Here is a 17,566-nt window from a genome sequence, read left to right as displayed (position 1 = left end):
CTCTTTTAAGGTTGCTAAAAATTGCTTTATTTATTTTTTTTCACCAGTAATTTGCCAACAAGCCCTAGTGTCAGTCCAGTTGGCCCAAAATGAAATTCTATAATTATACAAAAGCCTGGGTCAGTGACCCCGTGATTGCAATATCTTGTCTCTTTTGTCCCTTCCTTCCACCACCTCGCCCATGGGATTGAATTGCTTTAGCTTCCGCCGCAGCCTCCCAAATGAGGTGCTATTGGAAACTAGTGAGCCATGGCCCTCGGAGGTGTTCGTAGCTTTGCAATAATTTACCCATTTTCATTTTGTTTGATTTCATTAACACTAGGGTCTCAAGGGAGAACCCAGTTGGGAATGGCAAAAAAAAAAAAACTTCATTGAAATGGAGTGCTTATCACTTCCTTGTGGCCTGCACTAAAAGGGGGAGTTACCCAGAGCATACCAGTGTGACCTCAGGGAAGGAAGGACATTTCCCTGGGAGTGCCTCAGTCCTTAGGCTCTCCTCTGTCTCACTCTGTTGATGCCAAGCACATACCCCATCTGCCCTCTGTTCTCAAGGCCAGTCTCACCTGCCCAGTGGGGCAGCAGCACTTAAGCAATGGCTGACTGGCTGACAAATGGTCACCTGACCTGGCTCCACCTCCTGCTTGTATGGTAGCCTTGAGCATGGAGCTTTGGCTCTAGAAACCTCATTTCTCTCATAAACAGACTTAGCTCACAGGATGCCAAGGATGAGCTAGGATGGAACGTGTAGTGTATGATGGCCATCTCTCAAGCTGTGGGTATCCAGAAGAGGGAAAAGAGATAGGAGTGGTGGCTGTCATCTTTATGATCCCCTCCTCCTCCTCCATCATTGGGCACTCTTTGCCATGGCATCTGGTACAGATGTGTTAGATCTACCGCCATTGTCATGAATCCATGAGAAAAGAAGCCTAAGGAAGGGAGGGCTTATTTTGAGTCACATGTTCAGAGATTTTAGTCAACACTCTGCTAGGGCTATTGTTTCTGGGCTGTTATGAGACAGAGCATTGTGGCAGGCAGGCATGAGGGAGCAGAGCTACTCACTTCATGTGGACAGGAAGCAAAGAGATAGACAGGAAGAAGCCAGGGCCAGGTATGCCCTTCAACAACAGAGCCCTAGAGACCTGCTTATTCCAATCAGCTTCATCTTCTACCATCCACCACCTCCCAGTAGTTTGAACAATTTGTCAGGACAGCTCCTTCATGATCTGGTCCTCTCTGAAACCCCCTCTGGGTGCACCCAGGAACATGTACTGCAGTCCTCTTCCAGCCTGGATTCAGGTCCTGAGACTGGGAGTGGGCATCAGCCCAAATAAATGACTTGTCTGACCACCAGATGAGTTTCACACAAGTGGCTGGCCCCAAATAGCTCCAGCTGTCTTTATTTATACATAAAAAAGCATGCTTTTCCATACTAACAAACAAGTTTTTCCCATCTTCCAACATTCCCTTCCAGCAAAAACAAATATGTCAAATATGTCTTCTCTCAACTTTTACATAAAAATATCTTTAAACCAAAAACAACACATCATTTCATTGGCTTGGTCAAATATCAAGCCAGGTCCATCCTGTCTTTACAAAACTGAAAGGTGACTGACATAGGCATACATTTTCAAGAACAACAATCCCGTTTTAAACATATTTACAGAAATAGTGGTAATCTGCCTCCGATCATGTCAGCACTGAATCAGGACAGCTCCCAGGGTCTGAAGTGACAGCTGGCATCCCCAGACAAGAAAGTTGAGAAGCATCAGCTCTCAAAGAATTTTAGGGGACAATATTCAAGGAAAACAATGGGATTTTCAGGAATGGTCACATCTGTCCCATGCATAATTGACAAAATGACACTAAAACCACCAAGAGAATCATCAATATTATGAGGAGAGAGGGCATTGGATGTCCCCAAGTCCACTGGTCCTCACCAAGTGAGACTGTCCCCATGGGCTTTGCCTCACCTGGAGACTCATTGGACAAGCACTCATAAAACTGGTCCCAAACTAGACCACAGGGTTCCCAACAAACATGCTTCACTAATTTCCTGAGAATTTGGTCAAGCCATCACCACCACATACTCTCAGCAGGCAGAACCAACCCAAGTGAACTCAGCTGACCTCTGGCTGTGCTAGTGGACTAAGTCACACAATCTCAATGTGTTCCTCAGAGAGATTTGGATCCAATAAAAGCCACATTAGTCGTCTTCATGAAACACCCTTTCCCAAAGTCGAACTAGCTCAGGATGACATGGTGATGTGCAACTAACTCAGAAACACGTGCGTGCGCACACATACACACACACACAACCATGACAGTGGACTGAGAGACCCCAGGCTAGAGACATTGCCACTTCATCTTAAGCCAATGGCAGATGGATGGGACCAGTGCCTCGAGGAGGAAGCGTTTTCCAAGGCTCCTCAAGCCAACATCAGAGAGCACTGAAGTCAGCTCTGTCATCACAGGAGTTCCCCTGCCCGGACTGGCTGACTCCTTCCAGTATGAGTGCACAAAGGGCACAGGTGACACTGAGTGTGCTTCAGCTGGCAGGCTTCTGGGTGCTTTCCATGAATTAACTCACTTTATCCTCACTTTGATGACAAAGAACAAAGGCCCTTTCCGGCTCCTGCTTGTCTCTAGCACTAGCTATCAGTCAGCTCCAATTTTACAAAATCCTTCATGGTGGTGAAGAACTCAAATCTTCCTGGTTTGTGTGTCCCAGGGACAAAGTTCTGCATGTAGGCTTGCCCAGCAGATGCCCTTTCCCCTGTAGGGCTGCCCAGAAGATGCCCCTGCCCTTCCAGAGGCATTCCTACAGAAGGCGACTTTAGCTTTAAATGACTTCTTCCCACTTTCAGCTCTAGACCAAAAATGTCACTAAACATCTCACAGGTCCCAAGGCACAGAGCGCCTCCAGTATGGTCACCCTACCCTGAACTGCCTCACACACAAACCCCTACACGAGGAGCCCTCTGAACAGGCCCTGACCGTTCAGACCATCTTCACCTTTCTTTTGTTTAACTTTTACTGATTCTTGGTGGGTTTCACATCATGCATTCAGATCCCACACATCCCCCTCTCTCCACATCTGCCCTCTGCCCTTGGAAACTCCCCTACAAAACAAAAACAAATGTAAAAGAAAGACCCAAACCAAGCAAAACAAAGAAACAAAACATAAAGAAGAAACTTGTCTTAGAAGCAGTGTGGCCCGTTGAGTCACAAAGTTTAGCCTCTGGTCCATTCGTCTTTACTTGCAAGTGTCCATTGCCACGAGTCATCGGTCTGGCTTGAGGTCTCTGGCTTCTGCTACACCACCAATAATGGGCTCTCGCTGGGGCTCCTCTTGGATATCCCCTTGCTGTACTGTGTCATGGAGATCCCGCTCTGTAGGTCCATCCCTTCCACATGCTCCAACAACCCATTGATTTGAAAATCTTTTTTTTTTTTTGGTGGGGGAAGGAGTTTGAGATAGGGTTTCTCTGAGTAGCCCTGGTTGTTAGAAATCAATCTGTAGACCAGGCTGACCTCGAACTCACAGAGATCTGCCTGCTACTGCCTCCCAAGTACTGGGATTAAAGGTCTGTGCCACTGCAGGGTCTTAGCGCAACCAGGGAAGGCTGAGCTGGGTCCAAGGAAGGGTAAGTTCCCAATCCTCCCAGGATCCCCTAGACAATCAGACACATCGGGGAAATCTAGTCAAGCAGGAACTCTTTTCTGCCCCTTAGCAAGCATCTTTTAAAGCAAAAAATCGCAGGGCAGGAAACCAGTCGGTCAATGGTTGTAAAGATCAACCTATCATGCACTTAGGCACCCTATGTTTTACCTACTGAACATGAGCCATTCATGCAGTGACCTCATCTGGTCCAATCTTGGCAACTAATCACACTTTTTATGTAAACATCTCAGGACTTGTCCTCCCGACTTGCCCTTGGTGCCATCTTTGATTGGCTCATGTGCCCTTCATGCCACCACCACCTGGTTTCACCTTTCTTCAAGAGGCCTGGGCTGCTGTGTTCTGTGGTTCCCACTAACACTAGAATCCTAAGGCTCCACACCTAAGCACTCACCATCACAAAGACATGGGAGGCTCTTCTCCTTGGTTATCTTGTCCTCTCTGTGAGCACTGTGTCCACAGGAATGCTGTAGGGGAGGAAAGATTATTTCTACTCTTGGTTTCAGAAGAGTCACTGCATGGAGGAGTGGCTGTATGTTCTTGGGCAGAATGCTTCAGTGGGGACAGAGGTCTATGTAGGAGGAAGCCATATATACCTCATTGAAAGCAGGAAGCCAAGAGAGGAAGGGACTGGGATCTAGGATAACACCCACAGGTGTGTCATTAGTGTCCTATTCCCTCCAACTAGGCCCTACCTTTCCAGATAGTGTCACCAGCTGGGGATCAAGAGTTCAGCACACAAGCCTGTGGAGACATTTCAAACCCTAGTTTCTGGCATCTGTGTGTTTGTGAAAGGCACCATAGTGATGGGAGATGTCATTCTGTATATGTTTCTCATACTGGTTAATAATAAAGCACTGTTGGCCAATAGGAAAGGAAGGTAGGAGGGACTAGGAGACAAGGAGGAAATAGGAAGTAGTAAGGAGGAGTCAAGATGGAGAGTCTGGAGAAAGCAGTATGCCGCCGGCTCCCCGGTAAGAGAAATACATAGATCAGCAGAAATGGGTTAATACTTAAGACAGAGCTAGCCGATAAGAAAGTAGTAACTGGCCAACAGTATAATATCTAATACAGAGTCTCTGTGTATTATTTGGGGCTGGTGCAGCAGCAGGACTAGACCTGGCGGCGGGAGGAAAAACCCATACTCGTTACACCATAGAAGATAGAGTAGGAAGCAAGAGATGGTGGCCTCGCCTCTTTAGCCAGACACCCACCACAAGACTAGATTCAAGCATCTAAGGGCACCCCAGCCCCACCCCTACCAGCGACCATCATCTCAAGGCTCAAGGGGAGCACTGGCATTATAGCTCAATCAGGTTTCTACAGCAAAACCACACTCCCCCAACCCTCCTTCCCTCTTTTCCTATCCCTTCCTGCCTCTCTCCACCACACTCATTTCTACCCTGACACATGTTATTCTCCTAGGACCTTTCTGTGATGTGTTCCGCTGCCTCCTCAGTGAGGCCTGGTCAGCCATTGACCTCCTCTTCCAGGCCCTGTTCATCTTGGGCCTCTGATCCACTTTTTCCTTCTAAGTCTGTGACGTTTCATTCTTACTGGAAGTCTGTATATCATGTGCCTCTGTGCCTCAGTTTCCACATCTATAAAATGGGGCTAATTCAGCCTCTCCAGGATGTCATAGAACACTTAACAGTGCCTGATATACAGAAAACACCTTGGAAGTGCTTCGTTCTCCCTATTTGTTTTATTGTTCTCAGTACCTGGAAACTTTTCGAGGAGGACCCGATACTTGCTGTTTTCTGAACATGTTGTCTGTTAGAGTGGTACAAAGCAAGAGGCTTCAGTGTGACAGTCTCACAGGTGTATAGGGGCAGTGCAGGATGCACATGATCCAGATCCTTCACAGGCTGGGCACACACACACTGCCAAAGCATGCATGCATGCATGCATACATACATACATATTTTTTCAAGACACAGTTTCTCTGTATTGCTTTGGAGCCTACTCTGGTGCTAGCTCTGTAGATCAGGCTGGCTTCAAACTCACAGAGATCCACCTGCTTCTGCCTCCTGAGCGCTGGGTGAAGTATATTTTTGAATGATGATATGAACAAAAACAGATGGAAGAGGCAAGGTATAGCAAGCCCCCAAGTCTGGTCCCCAGCTATGCCCTCCACATGCAGTAATTAGCCAACAACCAGTCACCCAGCTCCAGGGCCTCATGCACACAGCCTTTTGCAAAGATGAGATGTTCATTTGTTAATGACTACATAGCAATATCGAAAATTTTGGTTGCATTGTGAGACCGGTGCCTTCCCCATTCACCAATAATGACAGACCACTTAAAAAATAAATAACACATATAATTTAAGCAACTAAAACAAATAGCAGTGTTGACTCTGCCTGGGAAAATATTTTCTATTTCCTCGAAGCGTCCCCACGGGTGCCCTGCCTTGGTCTCCCCTGCTGAGATGCCTCCTCAGCAGGCAGCCTGGGAGCCAAGTACAGGAAGTAGCAGCAGGGAGGGGACTCACCCACAGCTCCCAGCCCTGCTTGCCTGCTCTCCCCCGGGGCACTTTCCCTCAGGTGTCACAGATTTGTATGCCTGCACAGCCCCGAGGCAAGGCCCAGAGCAGAGCAGGTAGCAATAGCAACCATGGAGGCCTGTGAAAAATGGAAAAGCAATTGTCCCTTCCACAGGGGATTGCCCTCATCAATGGTTATGCTACTAAACTAGCCTTGTAAAATGTTGCATTTCAAAACAACAACAGAAAACAAAAACTCACTTAAAAATGAGAGAGAGCGAGAGCTGGGCAGTGGTGGTGCACACCTTTAATCCTAGGATTCAGGAGGCAGAGACAGGTGGATCTCTGTGAGCTCCAGGCCAGCCTGGTCCACAGGATCTAGTTCCAGGACAGCCAAGGTTACAAAAAGAAACCCTATCTAGAAAAGCAGAAGCATAAAAATGGGGAGGAGGGGCTTTGTATCTTTGTAATTCTGGGACTGGAACCCAGGAACTTGCGCAAGCTAGTCTACCACCAAGCTCCACTCCCAGTAACAAGATAGGAGTCAGCTCCTGAAGCTAGAAAGTAAGTGACAGGGTGAGAACTGGCTCCTGACACTGGACAGGGGCTGAAAGTATGGTACTGGATGGTGGGTGACAGGATGGGCATTGTCTCTTCCTAGAGGCTCAATAAACAAGCCTCCTGTCATTTGGATCCCCAATGGGATGCCTCCTCCTGCCAGGAGCAGGAGAATAGTTTGTTGTTCTCATGTGCAGATTAGAAGAGGACCCTGTCACCCATCTGTCAGGTGGAGCTGAAGTACTCTGAGGTTATCTGAGTTACACCTCTGCTAAGCACCCATTCTACCAGGCACAGTTTAAGTACTGGATGGTTAAGTCAGAACTTTGATGAACGGGGAGGACCTATAGAAACTAGACAGGGTCACCCCAGAGCAGGAGCCCCACCTACAGTGGAGAACAGTCCACTAACTGGGCTCAACTCCCAGTCTCCACTGATTGGCCCTTGCAGAAGAGGAGGGGTCGCCTGGCCCAGGATGGGCCTATCAAAATCCCTCTCTAGAGACATGCAGATCAGGATAGTGTCAGTATGCAGAGGCACTGAGCAGATACTGGACAGCAGTTTGTTCTGCTGGGGACTCTGGTGAGACATGATAGAGTGAGGGTGCCACTGGGGTGGTGGTGGGAGAGGGGTCCAGGTGGCACAAGTCACCCCTGGGCAGAGCCATAGAGCTTTGCGGAAAGCAGCCCTCTGCCAGGCCCCTGATGGGGTCTGCCATACTAGCACCTGGTCCAGGCAATGGGGAACCGGTTGCTCCATCTCCTCACACACCTCCTACGGTTTCCTAGCACCCGTCTCCAACCGTGCCTCTGGCCTTCCCTTGCCATGCCCTCTCCCTGCTCACCCATCCCATCTCGCTGTTCTCTTTACTTCACTGCCTTTTGAACATCACCTATAATTCCCTGCCCGTGTACCAGCAGGGCATTAATTCCCACAACAGTTTCTGTAAAGTCCTACGTAGTTCCTCCTCTAGCTCCAGTCAGATTTGCTCTCCCTCTATGGGATTGAAAAGTCTGCCTGTTCTTACACCGTTCTGCAGTCCATCTCCCCAACCTGCTTCCCCGGGAGAAATCTCACTGTGGATCATATTAAATGCAAATGCAAAATTAAATGGAATCACTAACATATTTGGTTCATTGAGCCCTCTATAAGTGTGAGTGCATTCGTGTGTGTGTGTGTGTGTGTGTGTGTGTGTGTGTGTGTGTGTGTGTATGCGCGCGCGTGCCTACTCATTTGATTTTGCTGGACCTCCCCCAATTGGAATGCGACCATCAGTGGCCTGTGCCCGGCATGTGCTGGTTAATAAGTATTGGTCAGGAAAGAAAGGCAGGGGGGAGAAAGGAAGAGAAGGAATCTGCGGAGAGTATCAAGCTGCTTGAATGCTAATCTGGGCTCTGTAGTGTCTCAGCTGGGTCTCCTTGGCCAGACATTTCCCTCTCAGTCACTGCATCCTGCAGCACAAGACTCGGAGAGAAGGAAGCCATGATGGAATCACTTGAGGGGATTATTGGGAGGGCATCAGGTGAGGTAATGCCTGGCAGGAATTAAAGTCCTTTATAAGGGACATTGCTGCAGCCTGTTCCTTCTAGCAGCTTCCTTTCCCGACCTCTGCAGCCTGCCACTGACCGGGGCGTGCAGCCACACTGCGCCCCATTAGCATCATTAGGCGTGCAGTGATTATAATAATTAGGAGTGCCTCACAGGCGACCCTCAATAACAACGCCTGCTGCTCAGAAGTCGTAATTGCTGCGTGGAGATTCAAATGAAGGCTAATTAGATGTCAGTTGCTCTCCCCTCCCCAACTCACAGTCCTCTACATCATCTTTATACCAAACTGTCCAGTGACCACCAGCCATGCTGGATAAGCCCAGCGCAAGCAGCAGGGTGCAGGGACACAGGCCTACAGCCTACAGCCGGAGCCAGCTGCACATGCGTAGAGAGAAAGAAAGCTGGCAGGGCTGAAGACGTGGCACTCAGCGCCAGAGGCGGGACTGGGTGCCCATGGTCCTGAGTGTGCTGGCGCTGCACCAGGCACTTTCTCCTTCCGCTGGGAGCAAGGAAGCTGTGGGACCCTGTTTCACCCAGCAGGTGGTATTTTTATGAGTATGTCATTTTGCTTCCCTATAGCACAATACTGCAACAATTACTTGAAACAGGGAAAGAAAGTTTTGCTAGGCCCATGATCTCAGAGATGGTCAACTGGCCTGTGGGTTTACACTGAAGTGAGGCGGTGTGTGCTGGACCAAAGCTTTGCAGAGCACAGCTGCTCTCTTCACAGTGGTAGGAAGCAGACAGGATGGCACCTCTGAGGATACACCCTGATGACCTTAAAGGCTCACCGCTCCTAACGGTACTATCTACTGGAGACCATCTTTCCTCACATGAGCTCGCAGGGATGTGGAGGATCCAAACAGAAGCAGGGACAGTAAACCAGACAGATGCAGCAGCTGCCTTGGTGAAGAATAAAGGCCTTGGTGTCTGGCATCCCTACCCTTGCCCCACCTACCCCCTCTGAGATGAGATTCCTCTGCCACCCTTGCTAGAGTCACTTGTGGAGACATCGAGTCCCATTCCCTGGGCACTGTTTTCACAGGTCAGGAGCAGTATCTTCCACTGACACTGAATGTGGCTTCCCAGAGAGCTGGAAGCCCAAGATAGTCAATTGATGACTCTGCGCAGCTTGGTGTCAGGGCCTCAGTTTCCCTACTTGTCAATATGAGTGTTAGACACACTGACCTCTGAGGGCCTCTGACTCTCCACTCTGCTTTCAGGAGGCCCACTCTGCAACCAGCATTCTAGAACTACTGAAGTGTGCCAGAAAGCAGAGCATAAGGCCTCCTTCCCAGCACAGTGATGTCTAGGCTCACTTCTAGGTGTGAAGACCTAGCTGAAGAATGAAAAGCAAGACAATAGACAAGAGTCCTTCGATATTTGCAGCCAACAGAGTACTAAATATGTAAGGTTATTTGTATAATAAAAACTTTAAGACAGTGAAGAAAGAAATGGAAGACTTCAGAAGATGGGAAGATCTCCTATGTTCATCGATTGGTAGGATTAACAAGTAAAAATGGCCATCCAACCAAAAGCAGTCTACAGAGTCAACACAATCTCCATGAAAATTCCAACAAAATTCTTCACAGAACTCAAAAGGACAATTTTCAGTTTCATATGAAAACATGCACGCACACGCACGCATACACACACACAACCAAAGATAACTAAAACAATACTATATAATAAAAATAACTGCTGGAGGTATCACCATCCCTGATTTCAAGCTGTAGTAGAGAGCTAGAGTAATAAAAACAGCATTGTATTGGCACAAAAAATAGATGTGCTGATCATTGGAATCAGAATTGAAGACCAGACATGAACACCTATTTTGGTGATTTTGGATAAAGAACCCAGAAATACATACCAGAAAAAAGATAACATCTTCAACGAATGATCAGGCTAGATGGCTGCATGTAGAAGAATCCAAACAGATCCACAGTTATGACCCTGCATGCACAAAACTCAAATGCAAATGGATCAAACATAAGGCAAGATATCCTGAACCTGATAGGAGAGAGAACTCAATTGGCACAGGAAAAATCTTTCTGAACAGAACACCATTAGCACAGGCACCAAGATCCACAATTAAACATAAGAACCCCATTGTAGGGGGATATTCACTTTGTCTCCTTCTGTGGCACTGACCACGCCCATTGGGGGTGGAGCCATGTGGGTGCTGGGAATTGAACTCAGGACCTCTGGAAGAACAGCCAGTGCTCTGAACCGCTGAGCCATCTCTCCAGCCCCCACATGGCATCCCACTTCTGACACCAGATATTGCGATAAATAAGGATCAGGATAAACAAATAGGCCGAATAGATGTTTATTCAGGGAGAAATAACTTACAACCTAGACAGATGAACACCAGGAAATTCATTCAACCCGATCCTCTCCTGTCCGAGTCACACCAGAAAAAGAGAGAGCCTTTCCTGGCCCCCTCCGACCTCCTTCCACAGGTCACTTCCGCCCATGGCTCCACCCCCCAATGGGCGTGGTCAGTGCCACAGAAGGAGACAAAGTGAATATCCCACTACACCCCATGAAACTGAAAAGCTCTTATACAGCAAAGGATAACATCATTCAGATGGCACCCTGCAAAATGGAGAAAGATTTTTACCAACCTCACATCCAACAGGAGTACTAATATCTAGATAATACAAAGAACAAAACAACAACAAAAAAAAAGGACATCAAGAAAACAAAATGGGGTACAGATCTAAACAGAGAATTCCCAAAAGATGAAATACAAATAGCTGAGAAACACTTAAAGAAATGTTCAGCATCCTTAGTCATTGAGGAAATGTAAATCAAACTACTTAGAGATTTTATCTTACACCAGTCAGAATGGCCAAGATCAATAAAACAAATGACAGCTCATGCTGGCAAGGATACAGAATAAGATGAAAACTCATCCGCTGCTGGTGGAAATACAGACTTGTACAGCCACTATGAAAATCAGTGTGGCTGTTTCTCAGGAAACCTGGAATAGACTGACCTCCAGATCTAGCTACCTACTCTTGGGCATATACCCAAAGGACCCTATATCCATCCTACTACAGACATATTTGCTCAACTACGTTCATTAATATTCTATTCATAATAGCCAGATATTGGAACAGTCTAGATGTTTATCATCAGAAGAATGGATAAAGAAAACATAATATACTTATACAATGGAATATTACTTGGTTGTTAAAAATGAAATTTTTTAAATGGCAAATGAATGGACCTAGAAAAAAATCATCCTGAGTGGTGAGTATTTGTCACCCAGGATGGTGATTAATTGCTTATATGTGGTTAGGTATAGAGTAAATGACTAAGGGGGAAGAATGAGTCTCCCTAGGAAGGGGAAAAAGAATAGTTAAGGAGTAGGCAGGGCCATGGACCAAGAGGATCAGATGGAGAGAGAAAATAGGGGGTAAGGAAGGAAATACAGAGAGTGACAGCTAAAACCAAGGACCACTTGAGAAGTCATATGGAAACCCAATATAATACAAACTCCTTTTCACCAAATAACAGGGCAGACAAAGCCCCAACTAAACATCTCTCATCTTCAAATATAACATTCAGTTTTAGGAATGGATTAGATCTCACTGAGTTGTTAGCCAAAGGGACCCCATGGACACTCATAAACAACCCAGGCTATTGCCAAGGTTATTGAATGTTCTTCACAAACTGATTGCAAAATCCTATTGCTGAAGATAACACCTAAACAACTCATTGAACACAAGTGAAGCTGGTGCCTACTTAGTGCTTTCACCTGTACTCACTATTGTTTATGGTACTAGAAGATACTGGCATGCTACCAGAGAAGAAAGATAAACACCAAACCCTTCCATCTACAATGGTGACCAGACTGCAAAATACATTGTTGCAATAGTGTCACAAAGCTTGTGGGAGTAACCAACCACTCTCTGATTTGAGTTGTTCCATGGGATGGAACCCATAACTGACACTGCTTTGGAGGCCAACAACCTTAGACTGGATAGGCCAGGAAACATAGGAGAAAATCAAATGTTATTGTTATGCTAAGGGAACGTAGCAATAAAAATGACTCCTAATGACATTCTGCTATACTCATAGATCAGTATCTTGCTCAGCTATCATCAGAGATGTTTGTTCCTGAAGAATATGGTAATAAATGCAGAGACACACAGGTGAACAATGAAAGACCTTGGGACACTCAGTCCTAAATGGGACATCTCCATCAAACCCTCCCCTCAGGGCTCAGAGAACCCTGTGGAAGAGGGAGCAAAAAATTTGTAAGAGCCAGAGGGAATGAAGGCCACCATGGAAACAAGACCTTCTAGACACAGCAGGACCAACACATATAGGAAGTGCCACATAGACTGTGGCAACATGCACAGGGCCTGCATGGAGTTCCAGAGCCAAGAGAAAAGTATACAAGCCTCCATCCCGAACCCTCACTGAGTACACAGCCTCCTAAGGGCAGAGTCCATACCTAGCAGTGGACAGCAAACACAAAGCAGACTCAAAGGTGTTCTTGGAGGTTCCTTGCTTTGTATTTTGTTTTGGTTGCTATTGTTTTGTTTTGTTTCTTTTTTTCTTTCTTTTCTGTGTTTCTTTTTTTCTTACAAGTATTTTGTGTAATTTATTATGGTTTAAAGTGTTTTTTTTTTTAAATGGGATTTCTGCATGTGCAAATGTGTGTGTTTCTACATCTCTACAATTTCGGTGCTTCCCTTTTGTTCCTTTTTCCTGGCAGTTTGTTTGCTTCGTCCTATTCTGGTTTGATTCTTTTTAATTTATCTTATCATACTTTATATTATTTTCAGATGCCTGTTTGTATCCTAAAGAGATATTTCAAAAAGGGGTATGGATATGGATGGGGGGAGTCAGGGGATGATCTAGGTGGAGCTGATGAGTGGAAACCATAATCAGAATATATTGTATGAAAAAAAGGCCTATTTCCAATTTTAAAAAATGGAGGTTAAAAAGAAACACACAGGCATGCACACACACACAGATACATGCACACCTATACTCATGCACACCCACAACCACATGCATAGCCCCTCGCTCATGCAACATATCCATATCCACATTCATAGCCCTACACACATGCATGTACATCCATACTCACATGTACACCTACACACCCATTCATACCTATAGACATATGCATACACCCCCCACACACATGCATACATACCCACATGCACACCTATACACATATGCACACACACACACATGCATACACACATATATACATCTGAACACCTACACCCCTACAGTAGTGGAACCTGCCTCTGCAAGGACATTCTAGGAACAGCAGATAATGCTGGAAGCTAAGCCTCAGCCCCCAACTTGCCCAGAGTAAATGGAAGGTCTTGTTAACACTTGTGCCCAAGTCCAGAATTTCCCCCTGAGTTGGGCAGAACTAAGTACAGGAGAGAATAAGGAAACAGGCCACAAACTCAGGCAAGCTTGAAGAACAACGCATGGCAGAATCACAGTGGAAATGAAGGCAACGAAGGCTCTGAGAAGGTCTGCAGTGATAATCCCATTTCTTCTATTTAACTCATTATTAGCAAGCCTCTCTGGCTTCAGACTGCTACTAAGAGACCATAGCACCCACGGCCACCATGTAGACTGAGACAGACAGTTTAATGAGGCCTAGGGGAGTGGAGGACTGATTTTTGGCAGAATGGGAAACTGATATATGTTTGCCTGAGTTTGGTTCAGGAAAGACAAATTCTCACGTAGCCCAGCAAGAAATGGGGACCAATCAAAGGCAGGACATTCCAGTAAGAGCCTACACACATGCTCACAAAATGTGGTATCTGCAGAAGGAGGCATGGGTGGTAGGCTATGGGCGTGATTCGACCAGAAGAACGTGCAGTTGACAGCCTGGCTTCACTAGCCAGTGACATCACTGAATCCTATGCTGTCTCAAAACCCCATGACAAAAACCTGGAGGGGCAGGGATGCACTGGGTCCCTGTTGTCCTTGATGAAGAAGAGGGCGTTTGGCAGCATTGCTGCCAAGAGCTAGCAAGGGCCTGGCTCTTACCTCTCCATGCTGGCATGGTGAAATCAGAGAGGACTTCACGGAAGCAGTGACCCTGAGGAGAGCTTTAAGAGCTATGCTATTCTTTCTAGACAACAGCTACCTCATTGTGTCTGGAGGAGCTCAACCATGCAGCAGAATTCTCCCAGAGTAAGGTTCTCTTTGTCAACGTTTGAATGTTTTTGTTCCTTCCCAAGAGCCGTGTTGAAGTTTAATCCCCAGGGCCTCCGTGTTGGAGACACAACCCTTGGAAAGATGCACACTATATGTGGAGCCCTCTTGAATAATTGTACTGCTGTACAGGGGGTTGATGGGAAGCCAGTCCTTTTGTTGTTGTTTCTTTTGTGGGGACCCAGTACTCACACTCTCTGGAAGACTCAAAGTGCAAGAAGCCATCCTAAAACACAGGCCAGAGTTTCGGGGGCTTCAAACCTCCTGCCTATGATCCAATGATGTCATTTCTAGAAAGGATTACATGCAAAAAAAAATGCCCTGAATGTAGACAGCACTGTGTCCTGGGCTGGGGTGCCCACACTGAAGAAGATGGTAAAAAGCAGAAAGATGGCTGGGTCCTAGAATTCTGCCTTCTATGCTTCCTGTTCTAACACATGTTCACAAGTAGCTTTGAGTTACTCCAGCCCCGTGACTCCAGACTACAACAGACCGCGTTCCCTCAACCTCTGGCCCAAACAAACCTCTTTTCCCTTATGTTGCTTCTTGTCAGATATTTGGTCACAGTAATGAGAAAAGTGATGAATACACAGCCTTCTAGGAGAACCAGACACAGCCTAGGAGAACCAGACACAGCCTAGGAGAACCAGACACAGCCTAGGAGAACCAGACAACCCACCAGGAATTCTGCTTTTGCCAGAACAAGGCTCAATATCATTTAAGGATAACAGAAAAATCCAGAATCCAATAAAAGGGGAGTAAACAGACAAACAAAAAATTTTAAAAAATCAAGAAAGAGCCAATGATCTAGAAGTTCAGAAGCTGGGATTGATGTCCACAGATTTTGAAACAGTTGCCATACATATGTTAAGGAAATTTAGAGAAATAAAGACCCAATGAGGGAAAATACAAATAATCCAAGAGACCAAAATAGAAATTCAAGAACTGCTGTTATGTCTGAAGCAAAATAGTCACTAGGTGTCTTTCAAGTCAGACTAGATGCTGGGGGGGGGGGGGGGAGATAAAAAACAGTGAACTTGGAGATGCATTGGCTGAAAGTGCCCAGAGAGGGAAAAAAACAAAACACAAAAACAAACAAAAAAAAACTTTAAAAATAGTCAGGAACTCAGCAACTGTGGGGTATATTTAGTAGTCCAACATGCATAGTATTAGAATTCCAAACAGATAAGGAACACAGAATACTGCAGGAAAAAATATTTGAGGAATTACTTGAAAAACTTAACAGAAATTGGGGTTTCTTTCAGTGTGATAAACACCATGGCCAAAAACAACATGGAGAAGAAAGGGTTTATTTCATATTAGAACTCAGGCCACACAATGCTGTGGTTTGAATGAAAATAGCCCCACAGACTCAGAGAGTAGCACTGTTGGAGGTGTGGTCTTGTTGGAGTGGATGTGGCCTTATTGGAGTAGGTGTGGCCTTGTTGAAGTAGGTGTGGCCTTGTTGGAGTAGGTGTGACCTTGTTGGAGTAGGTGTGGTCTTGTTGGAGTAGGTGTGGTCTTGTTGGAGTAGGTGTGGTCTTGTTGGAGTAGGTGTGGTCTTGTTGGAGTAGGTGTGGTCTTGTTGGAGTAGGTATGGTCTTGTTGGAGTAGGTGTGGTCTTGTTGGAGTAGGTGTGGTCTTGTTGGAGTAGGTGTGGTCTTGTTGGAGTAGGTGTGGTCTTGTTGGAGTAGGTGTGGTCTTGTTGGAGTAGGTGTGGTCTTGTTGGAGTAGGTGTGGTCTTGTTGAAGCAGGTATGTCTTTGCTGGAGAAAGAGTGTCATTGGGGTTGGGCTTTGAGGTTTTAGATGTTCAAGTCAGGCCTGATTTCTCTCTCTCTTCATGCTGCTTTCAGATCCAGATGTAGAAAATTCTTGGCTCTTTCTGCAGCACCATGTCTCCCTGCATACCATCATGCTTCCTACCATGATGATAATGAACTAAAATTCTGAACCTGTAAGCCAGTCCAGATGTAATGTTTTCCTTTATAAAAATTGCTGTGGTCATGGTGTCTCTCCACTGCAATGGCATCCTTAAATCAGACACACTCCATCACTGAAGGAAGTCAAAGCAGGAACCTGGAGGTGGGAGCTGAAGGAGGGACGCTGCTTACTGGCTCTTCCCTGTGGCTTGCTCAGTCTGCTTTCTTATAGGACCCAGGCCTACCTGCCTCGTGTTGGCACCACCCACATGGACTGGGCCCTCCCACATCAATTATTGATCAAGAAAATGTCCTACAGACATGCCCCCAGAAGAAGGTGATGGAAGTGTGTTTTCAACTAAGGTCCCTCTTTCAAAATAAGTCTAGGTTTCTGTCAAGTTGACAAAACCAAACCAGTACAGATAGATCAACATACTCAAAGAATATATGTTAACTTTCAAAACAGGTGAAATACAACTCTATAAAACAGTCAGAGAAAAACGTGTAACACAGACAGGGGAATACTGATCTTCAAAAATGGAGTTGGAGGAGCGAGCTCTAAACCCAGAATTGTATATTCAAAAATTACATATTCAGAATTGTATATAGAAAAATAAGGGGACATGGGAGGCTGAGGCAGGAGAATTGAAAGTTCTAGGCTAGCTTGAGCATTTCAAGATATACCAAGATCCTGGCTTACTTGAAAGAACAAAATAGATACAGTTTCAGATAAACAAAAACTCAAATAATTTGTAACCAGAAGTCTTGCATCTCAAAGACATTTTAAAAAATGCATTGAAAAGTTCTTTTAGTGGAGGAGTAATTAAAATAGATGAAAATTCAAATATGTTAAAAAGAATGGGTACACTAGAAATGGTAATAGTGGTTTTTTAGATTAAAACACACACACTTTTTTTCCTTCTCAATTCTGTTAATAGAAAACAAATCATTTAAAGCAAAGATAATAGCACTGTCTTCACAGGATTCTTGCACATGCAAAAATAATACATACAAAAGAGCGCAAAGAATAGGGAAATAAATGGAAGTGTTCTAGCTTTTTAAATTTTAGGTGAATTGGTAAAATATAAATTAGGAGTAAAGATTATGAACAAGATAACTACAAATAAATGGAAAAGACAGAAAATTGAATAGAATATTAAGGTATTCTA

Source organism: Phodopus roborovskii, unplaced genomic scaffold (assembly GCF_943737965.1).
Source record: "Phodopus roborovskii unplaced genomic scaffold, PHOROB, whole genome shotgun sequence".
NCBI classification, from domain to species: Eukaryota; Metazoa; Chordata; class Mammalia; order Rodentia; family Cricetidae; genus Phodopus; species Phodopus roborovskii.
This window is presented reverse-complemented; position numbering follows the sequence as displayed.